This window comes from Epinephelus lanceolatus, chromosome 16 (genome assembly GCF_041903045.1).
Source record: "Epinephelus lanceolatus isolate andai-2023 chromosome 16, ASM4190304v1, whole genome shotgun sequence".
Taxonomy (NCBI): domain Eukaryota; kingdom Metazoa; phylum Chordata; class Actinopteri; order Perciformes; family Serranidae; genus Epinephelus; species Epinephelus lanceolatus.
The window spans coordinates 2,195,963-2,208,187 of NC_135749.1; the positions used below are offsets into that span (position 1 = coordinate 2,195,963).

The 12,225-nt window shown below is 44.5% G+C and overlaps 1 protein-coding gene across 2 annotated transcripts in view; it reads right to left on the minus strand.

Annotated features, from left to right (window-relative positions):
- fam49al (family with sequence similarity 49 member A, like) overlaps positions 1-10,364 on the minus strand; it is a 45,675-nt gene extending 35,311 nt beyond the window's left edge. For both annotated transcript variants that reach the window (XM_033636888.2, XM_033636890.2), the window contains exon 1: positions 10,005-10,364. The gene's annotated coding sequence lies outside the window, so the exon portion shown is untranslated. The remainder of the gene's footprint in view (positions 1-10,004) is intronic.
- Between the last annotated feature and the right edge of the window lie 1,861 nt (positions 10,365-12,225).

A 12,225-nucleotide genomic window follows, 5' to 3' on the forward strand; every position in this document is an offset into this window, starting at 1 on the left:
GGGGCTAATGATGTGTGTATGTGCATACCTGTGTGTTACCATCATTGTTGCCCCCCCCCCCCCCCCCCCGCCTCCTCGTCCTTCTTTGACCCCCTGCGATCTGTAAACAAAGAAAGGTGCCATATACGTCTGTGCAGCCGCCGCTCTTTGTCCCTGATGGATGCTAACACACCGCTTTAAATGGGTCAGTGTGTGTGTGTGTGTGTGTGTGTTTACATATGAAGTTAATTTCATTGGGATGAAAATAAAATTTCATGGAGTTGAATTGTTTGTGTGTGTGTGTGTGTGTGTGTTGTGCAGATGCCTGTATGTACAATATGAGTGTGTGTGTGCAATGTGTAATTAATTTACACTGAGCTGGTTTGACTTGAATTAAATTGAACTAAACATTTCTGTGTGTGTGTGTGTGTGTGTGTGTGTGTGAAACAGAGAGTGAGCGACAAGGACTACTATTAAACTGAACATAAAAACATTCTGAACTCAACTCCCCGGCGTCTTGCTGGCTCGTGATTCTCCTCTCTCCTTCAACTCTCCTTCACTCCTTCAGTCCATTCATTGACTGTCTGTCTGTCTGTCTGTCTACTTCCCTGCCTACGTCTCTGCTAGCTATGTCAGCCATTGTTCTCTTCTTTAACACAATTATATATTTTGTGTGTGCAGCAGGGTCGCAGGGGGCTGGAGCCTGTCCCAGCTGACACTGGACAAGAGGCGGGGTACACTGTGGACAGACCCAAACTGGCCGAGGCGCTCTGAGCATGCTCCACAGTTTTGACCAGGAAGTCCAATAGCATTAAATGTGTAAGAGAAGAAGAAGCCGGTAACAACATGGAGAAATCTACATCCAGAGCCGTGACTTTTTGGACGGACCAAATGTACAGAGCTGTAAAGTTGTCCACCATGGTAGCAGTTAGCTGCTAGCTAACCGTAGCTAACTTGTTTGTCCATTGTTTGGTCTGTGACGTAATAGGTCAACAGGAAAAAGGTCCAATACTAACAAGCTGAAAGGGGGCATATCTCCACCTATCGTAGAGGAGTCGCACATACTTGGCTCAATAAATGGATTCCCCTCCCGTGCTTGTGTACTGGGACAAGGACAGTAGGCCAGTTAGATGTCCTCGTCCAGCTGGGACTGTAGCTCCACTTCACTGTGCACGTAAACGTACTGAGAGCTAACCACTGCACCACTATGGCGGCCACGGCTAATGATGCAGTTACTGCCAATGAATGACTGAATATTTGTGTAGCAGTCAGAAATCTAAATTCCAACCGGATCGCACTCCAAAGTCATCAAAATCAGACACTTGGTCAGAGACTTCTGGCGTCAGACACAGATGAAAAAAGCTGTCCTTTCACACTGGCATGATACGCAGCCAGTCACGGTAATTGTTTCATGGTACCTGGTGGCGTCAGGAGGAAACGTAGTCGGACAGCAAGGAAAGGTAAGGTAGTGGAAGTTCGAGGAGGGGTGGTGCATGGGTCCAAGAACCACCGACTTTCCCCCGAGGTGTAGTGTCCACATTCCGTAAGATTCTAAAGCCAAACCTTGTTCTTCTTTCCTAAACCAAACCACGTGTGTTTGTTGTTGAAGGACAAAAACTTCAATTTGCAGTGTTATTCTGACGTAGTGCTGATTTTTGCACACTAGTATTCCAACATGCAACATGCATGAGGTCGACGTAGCTGTGCAGGTTGTTGTAACGCTTAAATCAGCATAATCCTATAATGTGAGAAACTCTGAGTTAAGTGTTGCAGGCAAACATCGTCACAGCTGACTGAAAATCATGTCAGCACGATGGAAACATCACTCACTGCTGCAAAACAACACCCATGACAGAAAGCAGCTACAGTCAACACACTAAAGAGAGAATCATAGAATAAAACAGACAGGTTACTACAGTAAAGTACTGTCATTGTTGTGTATTAACTGCAGGAACAGTGTGCTGTTATCATTTGTATGCAGTAGTGTATACTATTACCACGCTGCGTGGAAGTGGGACACAGCGTGTGCCGCAGCACATGACCACACAGAATGAATGAATGGGGCGACCTCTGACACCAACGTGACCCAGAATCTATATACAGCTTTGTGTGGAAGTCATCCACCCTCCACATATACAGGGAAGAGCCAGCATGTCCTTGACAGAGGCGATGCTCCATCACACTGTGCTGCAGTGTGTCTCATGGCACAGGATGTAGTGTTATACTATTCCTGGTCCCACTGGGAGGGGCACAGTCGCAGCAGCAGCTCTCAAATGAGGAAACTGGCTGCCATGTAATGTATGGGCTCCAGCTGACGCAGAGGAAAATATAACTGATGGGGAAGGATCAGAATGAACTGAAAAGAAAGTCCATTTGGGGTTCTGGTGGATCCCTGGTGTGAAGGTTTGAGATCTTGGCTGTTTGTGGAGTTTATTTCTGTCCAGTGATGTTTATTTCTGAGTTACATGCTGATTCTTTCTTTGTTGTTTTATGCAAAAGAATTATATATACAGCAGATAAATCCTCACTGGCTCAAGCTGAACTAATTAGTGAGCGTGTGCGTGTGTGTGTGTGTGTGTGTGTGTGTGTGTGCGCGCGCAGAAAGAGAAAAAGATAAAGAGAATCTATGTGTATTGTCTCACAAGCCTGATCAAACACCGAACACAAGCATGGCTGCCAGCATCACTGTGCCCACAGCAGATCTGGCATACACACGTGGACAAATACACACCTACACACTCACACGCAGAAACAGATAGCAACATACAAAGTCATACAGTGATGATACTAAAATGAGAACTGACTGTTCCCTAAAGCCCAGTTCAGACCAAAGATTCGCAACAAGACAAGTTGAAACAGGCAACTACTTGCAATGCGTTATTCTGCAACGTTGCCGGTTCACAGGAAGTGACCGCCATGAGACGGCGCATCATCTCTAGTCAACGACTCTCTGTGCTTCTGATCTGTAACGTCGACAGGAAGTGACCACCATGAGACGGCGCATCATCTCTAGTCAACGACTCTCTGTGCTTCTGATCTGTAACGCTGACAGGAAGTGACCACCATGAGACGGCGCATCATCTCTAGTCAACGACTCTCTGTGCTTCTGATCTGTAACATCGACAGGAAGTGACCACCATGAGACGGCGCATCATCTCTAGTCAACAACTCTCTGTACTTTCGTTCTGATTTGCAGCTTTTCAGACTTATTTTGTGGCTGAATATAATTTCATCACAAATCTTTGGTTTAAACTGGGCATACACCCCTCGTTCTTTGGTCACTGTTGCTATGCTCGACAAGCTTTCCGTTCTTGCACATTAACATGCAGCTCACAACGAAAGACTATCAGTCCTTGTGATGTGTTCATGTGCAACTTTTGGCTAAGACATGGCGACGTGATGCAACGCAGCAGGAGGCCTTCGTCACAACTAGTTCTCTCTCTGAAGTCATTTTGTGGTGTCTGGGCTTTAAGGTTGCTAAGCTAATCGCTGTTACCAATCAGTCAGCTGAAGAGGAGAGGTAGAGAGGATTTAACTCTGACTACAATCAAACTCTTTACCTTGAGCCTCGGTACCGAAACACTTGATTGTATTATCCAGCAGAACTCACTGAGAGTCCGAGCCGTGACAGTGATACCATCACTAAGTAGATAATTTGCCTCTTCACATATCACACGCTAATTGCAATAGTGTCCCTCTTCCTCTCCTCCCGCTCTGCCCTCTTTAGCTCCATCGGCCTAAATTGGCTTCACCTTCCCATTGAACTGGGATTATTGATCTTAAATATGACCTCAGGGTGGACGTTTGTGCTGTTCATTGACATTAGTGGACAGCAATTGAACAGACAACAGGCCTCGAAGAGCAGATCTGAAGTAATCCGATTACATCCAGAAATTCACCATCTCCTCTTTTATTGCTGCAGAAAGAAAGAGTTTGACATGCCAAGTCATGTCTGGTTAGAAGCAGACCCACAGAGGCAGGAGAGGATTTGTCTCCGTGTCTCACTGGATGTAATATCACACATTTCAAAGAGTTTCAGCAGGACACCCATAACAAGGATGATAACAGTGTTTAATAAGACTTTTCAGTAGTTTCCACAAGTGCCATCCAGCATCGAGCGTTAGGTAATATGATCAAAGAGTTATTATCAGATCTGGGCTCCCTTGTCACTGTGAATTAAATCTCACTGTCTCCTAAATCTATTTCCTCACTGGTTCAGTGGGTTATTTCACAGACGTGTTAAATTAAAGAATCCCTCGTTTCGAAACTTGTTAGACGAGTTTTTTAATCAAGTGATGACTCTCATTTCTTTTAAACCAAGTGGGACGGAGGATTAGAGAAGTTTGGTTTCTGTTAAATCACCTTTTCTTGAATCGAATGTTTTATTGTCAGCTTTAGAGGATCCTCGTGCTTTGTTTCAACAAACTGACACTTGAAGAAAATTCCTGAAACAGGTGACAGCCTTGTGAAACTTGAAGCGTGCAGGAAGCAAGTGACGAGCAGAATTTTGAATTTGTTATAAAGGAATGGTGCGACATTTTAGGGTATAGGCTGTTTTGTTGTTAGAGTTTGGAGTGACAATATTTTCAAACCCACAAACCGAGACCCTGAAGTGAACCACACATTTCTGCACACGCTCATGTATACATGCGCTTAAGCGTGCACTATAGGCATTTTTATAAAGATGGGGGACAAGTATTTCAGCACTTAGCTCATCAATTGAGCGCACCTTTTAACACAGTGGACGAGTGTTAATTTCATTGGCGAAAACTATGATGAAAAGTTTTCGTCAATGACTTTTTTTTCCATGACAAAATCAAGACAATGACGAGCTAAAATAGATCGTGATAATAAAAACTAAGATGAAATCTATGTTTCATTTTCATTGATGACACGTGTTGTGACGAAAGTGTTCGGGGTGGACGATCGGACATTGAAACATTGCTTGCAATTATCGTAAGATGCCTGATGAACAACAGGCTGGTAAACTCCAGTAAATAGTCTGCACCAGGATGTTTGGGTTGGTGCAAGTTGTGAGCTGTAATTCAGCAGTAAATAATCAGCCCTGTGTGTCTGACTGTGGATGGTGGAGCTGCTGAATGGATTTGTGGAGTTTGTTAGTTGCAGCGGTGGCTGTTAGCAGTTAGCAGCTAGCTCCACTTGTTAGCCGCTGAATAGCAGTGGAGCTAGCAGCCACTGGCCGCTGGACTTCACAGCTGATCCTCACAGGACTCCACTCTGTCCAGACTGAAGAAGGTGTTTAAACCTCCAGACTAACATGTTGCACATGAAGAAACAAGTTATGTTTCTGCTTCGTAACAGTCACATGGATAAGTCAGAGTTTACAATGAACCTGGGGACAAATCCTAGTTGGCTCACATTAGTTATTTGTTGAGAGCATAAATAGAGAGATGTTGAGCTTTTCAAATGATGATCAGTAAGTGTGTGCTCGTAAATCAGCCCTTAAACCTATCACACACTGCTGGAGACATGATACACACATTATTTTATACAACCTGTCACCTTGATTTTATTTTCTGATCCATGAAATAGCCTGACTCAAATTACTCAAATGACTCAAATGTGACTAAAACTAAAAAAAACAAGACTAAGACAAAATCTGTAGCTGTCAAAATTAACACTGGCCTTTCATACATTCAACCTTCTGCATGCTTCATCAGGACCCTCCCTCACCACCCTCCGTCCTCCATCACACCACCCTGTGCCCCTTTAACAGGATCATCTCTGCTCTGATGGAGTAATCCCTGATTTCTCACAATACTGTCTTAAAAAACCACCAGATTACCAGGTGGAGACGGATCACATGTCAAATTCCTAAACGATCTCAACCCTGTGCTGCTACACTGGTCTGATCTGACCTCTGAACTCCAGTGAAAACAAAAGGATCATCAACAGGAGGGATGAAAGCTCAAGTGACAGATGTTTGAATGACAGATGTTGCAGCCGGACAGATGGGTCGGCCAGATTAAGAGTGTTTCGATGAAATGTGATTGTGAGGCATTTTTCAGGATATCAGCTGGGCCACATGGACAAACATATGGATGAAGGATTGAATGCAACATGGCCGTCAATCCACTTGTTCCTTGCATCATAAGACGTCACTGGAAGCCTGTTTGAGAGGCTTTTCTAAGTTAAATAAAAAGAGCAATAATCCACCATCGAATCATGAACACGATGTTCGAGGATGGTTTGGGATTAAAAAAGATCATATTTTTCTCAAGATAAAATCAAGCATGATCAAATTTGCACGTGAACTGCTGTAGAAAGCAGTTTTAAAATGACATGAGGAGGATATTAACTTCCCTGCAGCAGCAAATGTTCTTTAACTTTTATTCTGACGCTCGATGCTCTCTGTCCCATTAACATCTATCAGGTGTCAAAATGTTTTGACAAAACACTTTCTTCAAGCGTGAACCCTGACACTTTGGAGGAGCCGCACACATTTCCATGTCACTGTACGTGTCACTCATCCGCCTTATTCATACACTGTGGGTGGGGGTTATGCTGCGACCTCAGCCGTGTCAAGATCAGTGAAGGCTGGTGGAGATCATTACACATCATTACACCTGATGGGCTGAGTTGACGGTGCTTTTTTCACTCGGTCTAACCTTACATACCCTCAACCTCTATTCCCAGTCCCTCAACATGTAATAACCAACATGCTGGGGCCGTATGATTACACACATCTGCAGCATGAAATACATGTCATCATAGGAAATACTGTGTGGTTGTGAACCTGAGGGTAATTGCAGTTGTGACATGAATAACTGTGTACGTTGTTGAGGTGAAAAGACTGGAATATATCAGGTGATGTACATTACGAGACCTATAAAGAGAGCCTCCTCCACCATGACACCCCAACCCCCATTCCTGTCTTCCGCCTTGTCAAACCTGATAATCCCGGCACATGCTACGGCAACCTAATAAGACACTGCACCTCATATGGACAGAGGAAACGGGACATCATGAGACACACAGAGCACTAATCCTCTGCAAGACAGCAGGACAGAATGATTGTGCGGCTGAAAGACAGCACCACATGCTGTCAACACCATTTTGCACCGAGCGTTTTGACTAGATGAGAGTGAAGGAAGTGACAGAATGTAAAGGAGGTGACGGAGAGCGATCGGAGCGAAGAAACACTCAGAGCAGGGACGAATTAATGAGTTAATGACGGAGCGAGAGAGATGAATAGATGGAGAGAGTGCACGAGTGGAGAGACTGACAGACAGAGAGGAGAAGAGGGGGTGTGAGACAAAGAGTGACAGAGAGGGAGCGAGGAGATGCAGACGGGCATGTTTCTATGGGCGCTCAGGAAAGATTTGGGATGAGGGAATCTTGCATCATCGCGGCGGGCCAATGAAAAGGCTTGGTTAAAATGTTCAAAGGGAGTGTCCTAGCAACAGCAGAGTAAATACCATCGCAGCCACCGTTCCATCTTAGACTGAAAAAAAAGAACCTATACACACACACACACACACACAAGCTGTTTCACTGCACTGTGCTGTGCATTCACACAGAAACATGTTATGATCTATATGTTTTGATTCATGACCACAGTGTTCAGCAAAACCTTCATATCAGTCACTGCATGTTTCACACGACAGTGATAAATGATGACAAGCATCAAACATACATCTGTAGATATAGACAAGACGTATGACATTTACTACTGTGTATGATTTTAAATGGTTGTGTGTGTGTACTGTGAAAAGCACTGCATGTATAAAACATGGGGAACATTTGACAAATGTTGCTATGTGCATTCATAAATGTAAATAGCTATACGTATATATATTTTAGGGCTGGGTGATATGTCCTGAAAATCACAACACAATATTTTTAGGGTTTATCTCAATACACTATATATATCTCAGTATTTTTAAATATCCTCAAAAGCACTTAATTTTATGCTCAAACTGGGAGACAACATCTAACATAATATTTCTAACTAAATGCCCTCCGATGCAAAAAAGTTATACGGATTACTAATGTTTTGTTTCGTTTTGTTTTCAAAAAATAGTATTTTTAATCATCATTAATCTGGATATAACGACTAAGTGAGTTAAGGCAAGCGTAAAAAACAAATACAAAGTCTGGTAAGTTGATAAATTTACATCACTTTACTGTAATTAAGTCTTTAAAACGTGGGGGGAAATAACATTTATTTTTTACAATACAACGATACACAAAATCTAAGATGATATAAAGTGTCGTATCTCGATAATGTTATAATATTGTTCAGCTCTAAGATAGATAGATAGATAGATGTATTAATGTGTTTTCATACAGTTTATACTGTAGGATTTTATGGCTTTATGCAGATAGATAAATAAGTGTACGTAGTACGTATTGCTATGACAAATAGAAAGGATAGAACATACCTGCCTGTAGTTTGTAATTTATAACACAGTAGGTTACAACATGAACTCCTTGTCAACCAAATTATTGTGTGTGTGCATTTGTGTATTCTTGTACTTGCTACAAAATGAGGACCTTCACACATTAACCACAAATGAGGACATTTTTGAACATGAGAACATTTTGGCTGGTCCTCACTTCTTCTCAGGCCTGTTTCAGGTTTAAGACTTGGTTCTAAGGTTCAGGCTGAAATCATGTTTAGGTTTGGGGTAAAGGCTGGGGTTAGGCAATGAGTTGTGATGATTAGAGTAAGGTGCAAGAGATTGTGTTAAGTATACGGTAGTCCTTGCAAATATAGAAGTACAGGGCTATGTGTGTGTGTGTGTGTGAGATAAAAGTCAACATGGCAGTAAATCATCATTTAATCTACTCATATGGATTATAACCAGAGTCAGCAGATTACAGAGGGTTAGCAGATCTTTCAATTACACACCTCCCCACCCGCCCATACGCTCTCAAACACCCACAGCACCTTATCATGCTTTCTCTCTCCACCTTACTGTTTATCCATCTCTCCATCCACACCATCCATGCCCCCTCTCACACACAAAGAAGACCTGCAGAGTCACACGGTAGCGTCGCCCTCTCTGCTCCCCTGTTCGGTCTCAGCAACCTCACGCACACCCTTTCTCCCTCCACTGGAATTTTGTCACATTTGAAAGAACGAAGCACTCCTGAAAATCCTTGGCCCTCATTCATTCATCCCTCCATTCAGTTTTTTCCTCCCTCCCTCTCTCCTTCCTTCCCTCCTCCCTGTTTTCCACTCTAGTCTCATGCACCCACCCCTTTTGATCAGCAGTGCAATCTGGGGCTATTGTTTTTAGCGGTCTGTTTGCATAGACGGTTTGCACGATCACACACCTCAGACACCTTCCCTACTGGATAAGACTGAACGCCTTTTGTGGTGATGCCAACGATTCCTGATATAATGCGTGTGTGATAACGGAGCTGGAGACACACTTGACATGCAATTTACCCACATTGTTCCCAGAACACTGGAGTGCATCAATGTGATATATGATGCATGTGCCGTGATGGTTCTAGGTCACATATGTCCTGTGACCAAACCATCATCCATCACTGAGAGTATACACACAATAACACACACGCAGCCATATGTGCACTCCATATTCTCCACAGAGGAAGACTGGATCTATACTGAGGTGTGTGTGTGTGCATAGATGTGTGTGTGTGACTGTGGCAGTGACCGTGCTGCTCTGGCTAAGCACTGCAGTGAAAGAGGACAAGCCCCAGTTGACCAACCCCACAGGGTTTGATGTGGTCGGGCCAAATGCAACGCTCCCTCCCTGCCGCCGGGATCCTGACCCACGCTAGTTCTCCACATCCAGTCTTCCTACCCACAGGCACAAGCACCATCCCTCTAAAGCCCCGCACCAGTCAGCCACCAGCCTCAGTCTAGAGTCTAACCCACATCCATCCTCCAGCCTCAGCCTCCCTCTCCAGCGAAGCCAGCTCGCAGCCTCTCTTTTAGGTGCAGGGTGGGTCTGAGAGGCCCCTTCCTGCTGCCACTGCTACACGGACGGAGAGATAAAATGTGGTGAGAAAAACGAAGCTTAGCTTACCGGCTGGGCGTGCAGGAGGGGAGGATGATGCCTCTGACTCTGCTCTTCCTTCCGTCTCTCTGGACCGAGGGTGAAACACAGATGGATGCAGGAACAAAAGAGAAGGACAAAAAGAGACAAAATACAGACGCCAGCAGCCGGCGGCTCGCGAGAGAATGAGACGAGGAGAAAGAGGACGGAGGATGCAAAAAGAGGGGGAAAAGTCCTTGTGCTGCTGGTCTCTGTCTTCCTTGGAGAGGCTCCTTTATCCTTGTGAGCCAGAGGGCTGTGGATTCACCTAAACACTGAGCACACGCACTGCCTCACGCCACACAGCCCTCCCTCTTCCTCTCGCTCTCTCCGCACTAAAGACAGCAGCTGTTGGTCTATGAGAAATAGAACGTTATGTCCCCCTCCCTCTCCTCTCCTCCTCCTACCGCACTCGCTCACAAAGACCCCCAACACACACACACACACACACACACTCAGCATGTCCTCACAACACCCCCTCCCCCTTTGACTAACATCTACCACTAGCCTGCTGGCAATAAGAGGAGGGGGCACCAATCTGTGTGTGTGTGTGTGTGTGTGTGTGTGTGTGTGTGTGTGTGTGTGCTGCAGAGTTGCATTGTGTTTGACATTGTTTCAGTAACAGAGTGACTTTTTCTGTCCATACGGTGTGAAAGTGAATCATGGTGAGTAAGGATGTGCAGCAGGGTATTTTTGCAAACTGTGTGGGTGACTGCCGAGCATCACTCGCTACTGTGCTGCAGAGGGGAAGGAAATTCACTTTATTTGTGGTTAGAGGCAGCGTGAGTGTGAAGCTACTTATATTTACTGTAAGACCGAACAGCATGCACCAACTGGGCATAAACGAGCTGTTAACAATTGCAGGTTAAATAACTGCTCTCTTCTAAGCGTCTCTTCTTGGTGCTTGTTGTTCAGTAAGAATTTGGTAAAAACTCCTGTTAGGAACCTTTACTTCAGGGTCGCAGCCCGGACGAAAGGGCAGGGCTAAATGAGCCGTGGCTAAATTGTCACTCTGTGCGAGTGTGTGTTTGTGTGTGAGTGAGTGAGTCGGGGGGGCAGAGTGTCTATTGTCTGGTGGTCTTGTCCACAGACCAGCACTGAAGGCGGCCCACCCGCAGGACTGGACCAAGGTAATAGAGCTGAAGGCCACATGCTGCCGAACGTTTCTCAACCACAGTTTGTGTTACAGCCAAATTTCAGGCAGAATCAGATCAGGAAGACCTGCTGCCCTTTTATAGTCAGGTTGCATGAGTGTGGTTTGGGACAGTGTCCAGGAGTCCAGTTGATGAAGTTTTCCCAGTGCGGACATTATTAATATTTAAACAGGTTGTTGGGTCAAAAGAGCTGAAGAAGACAGTTCTCTTGTGAATATGACAAACTTAAAGAAGCAAACAGACTTCAAAGTGCTTCAGAATAAGCTTCCCCTTTCATTAACTGCTATTAAAAACCATGCCAAATGTTACTTCACTTTGGAAAAATGAAATTCAAATTCAAGGTTCACGCAGAGTTTAAGTGCACTTATTTGGCAAGACAAAAGGAATATTGTTTGTTTGCATCTGAAAAAAACTAAATCATCCATCATGTGTGTCACCAACCTTCTAATGCTCTGACCACCATTAGCCTCGGGGGACAACGGCCAGTACTTTGGGGGTATGGTGTGACCAGGGATATCTGGGCCAAGACTTCCACTGGTCTAATCTCTATAAACGGATATCTCCATATGAATGCAGATAAAAAATAAATTCAAAATAGAACTTGAAACTGTTGTCAGACTGTAGCCGATGGGTTCTGAAGATGCAGGTTGGCCCATACTCTCCACCTCTCCACACAGACTGATTACCTAGAGGCAACCAAAGCCCACTGGTCAGTACACTCAGACTACACACAAATTATTAACAGAAACCAGCACGCTAACCTATTCTCATTCTGAGGTCGTCAAATGCCGATGCTTTATCATGCCCCTCAGCATCTGATAGCGACGTATAGGGCACCCTTTACCTTTCTATGAGACATACAGTTGAAATACATTTACACATGGTCAATATTGTGAAGGTGTCGGTGTTACTACTGGGTTAGGTTTAACAAAAAGATCATGTTTTATAACCTGGTCTCACTCTGAAGTCATCGAAATCTGGCACTTGGTCAGTGACCTCTAGTGTCAGACACGATGAAAAAAGCCGTCCTTTCATGTCAGCATGATACACAGCCAGTC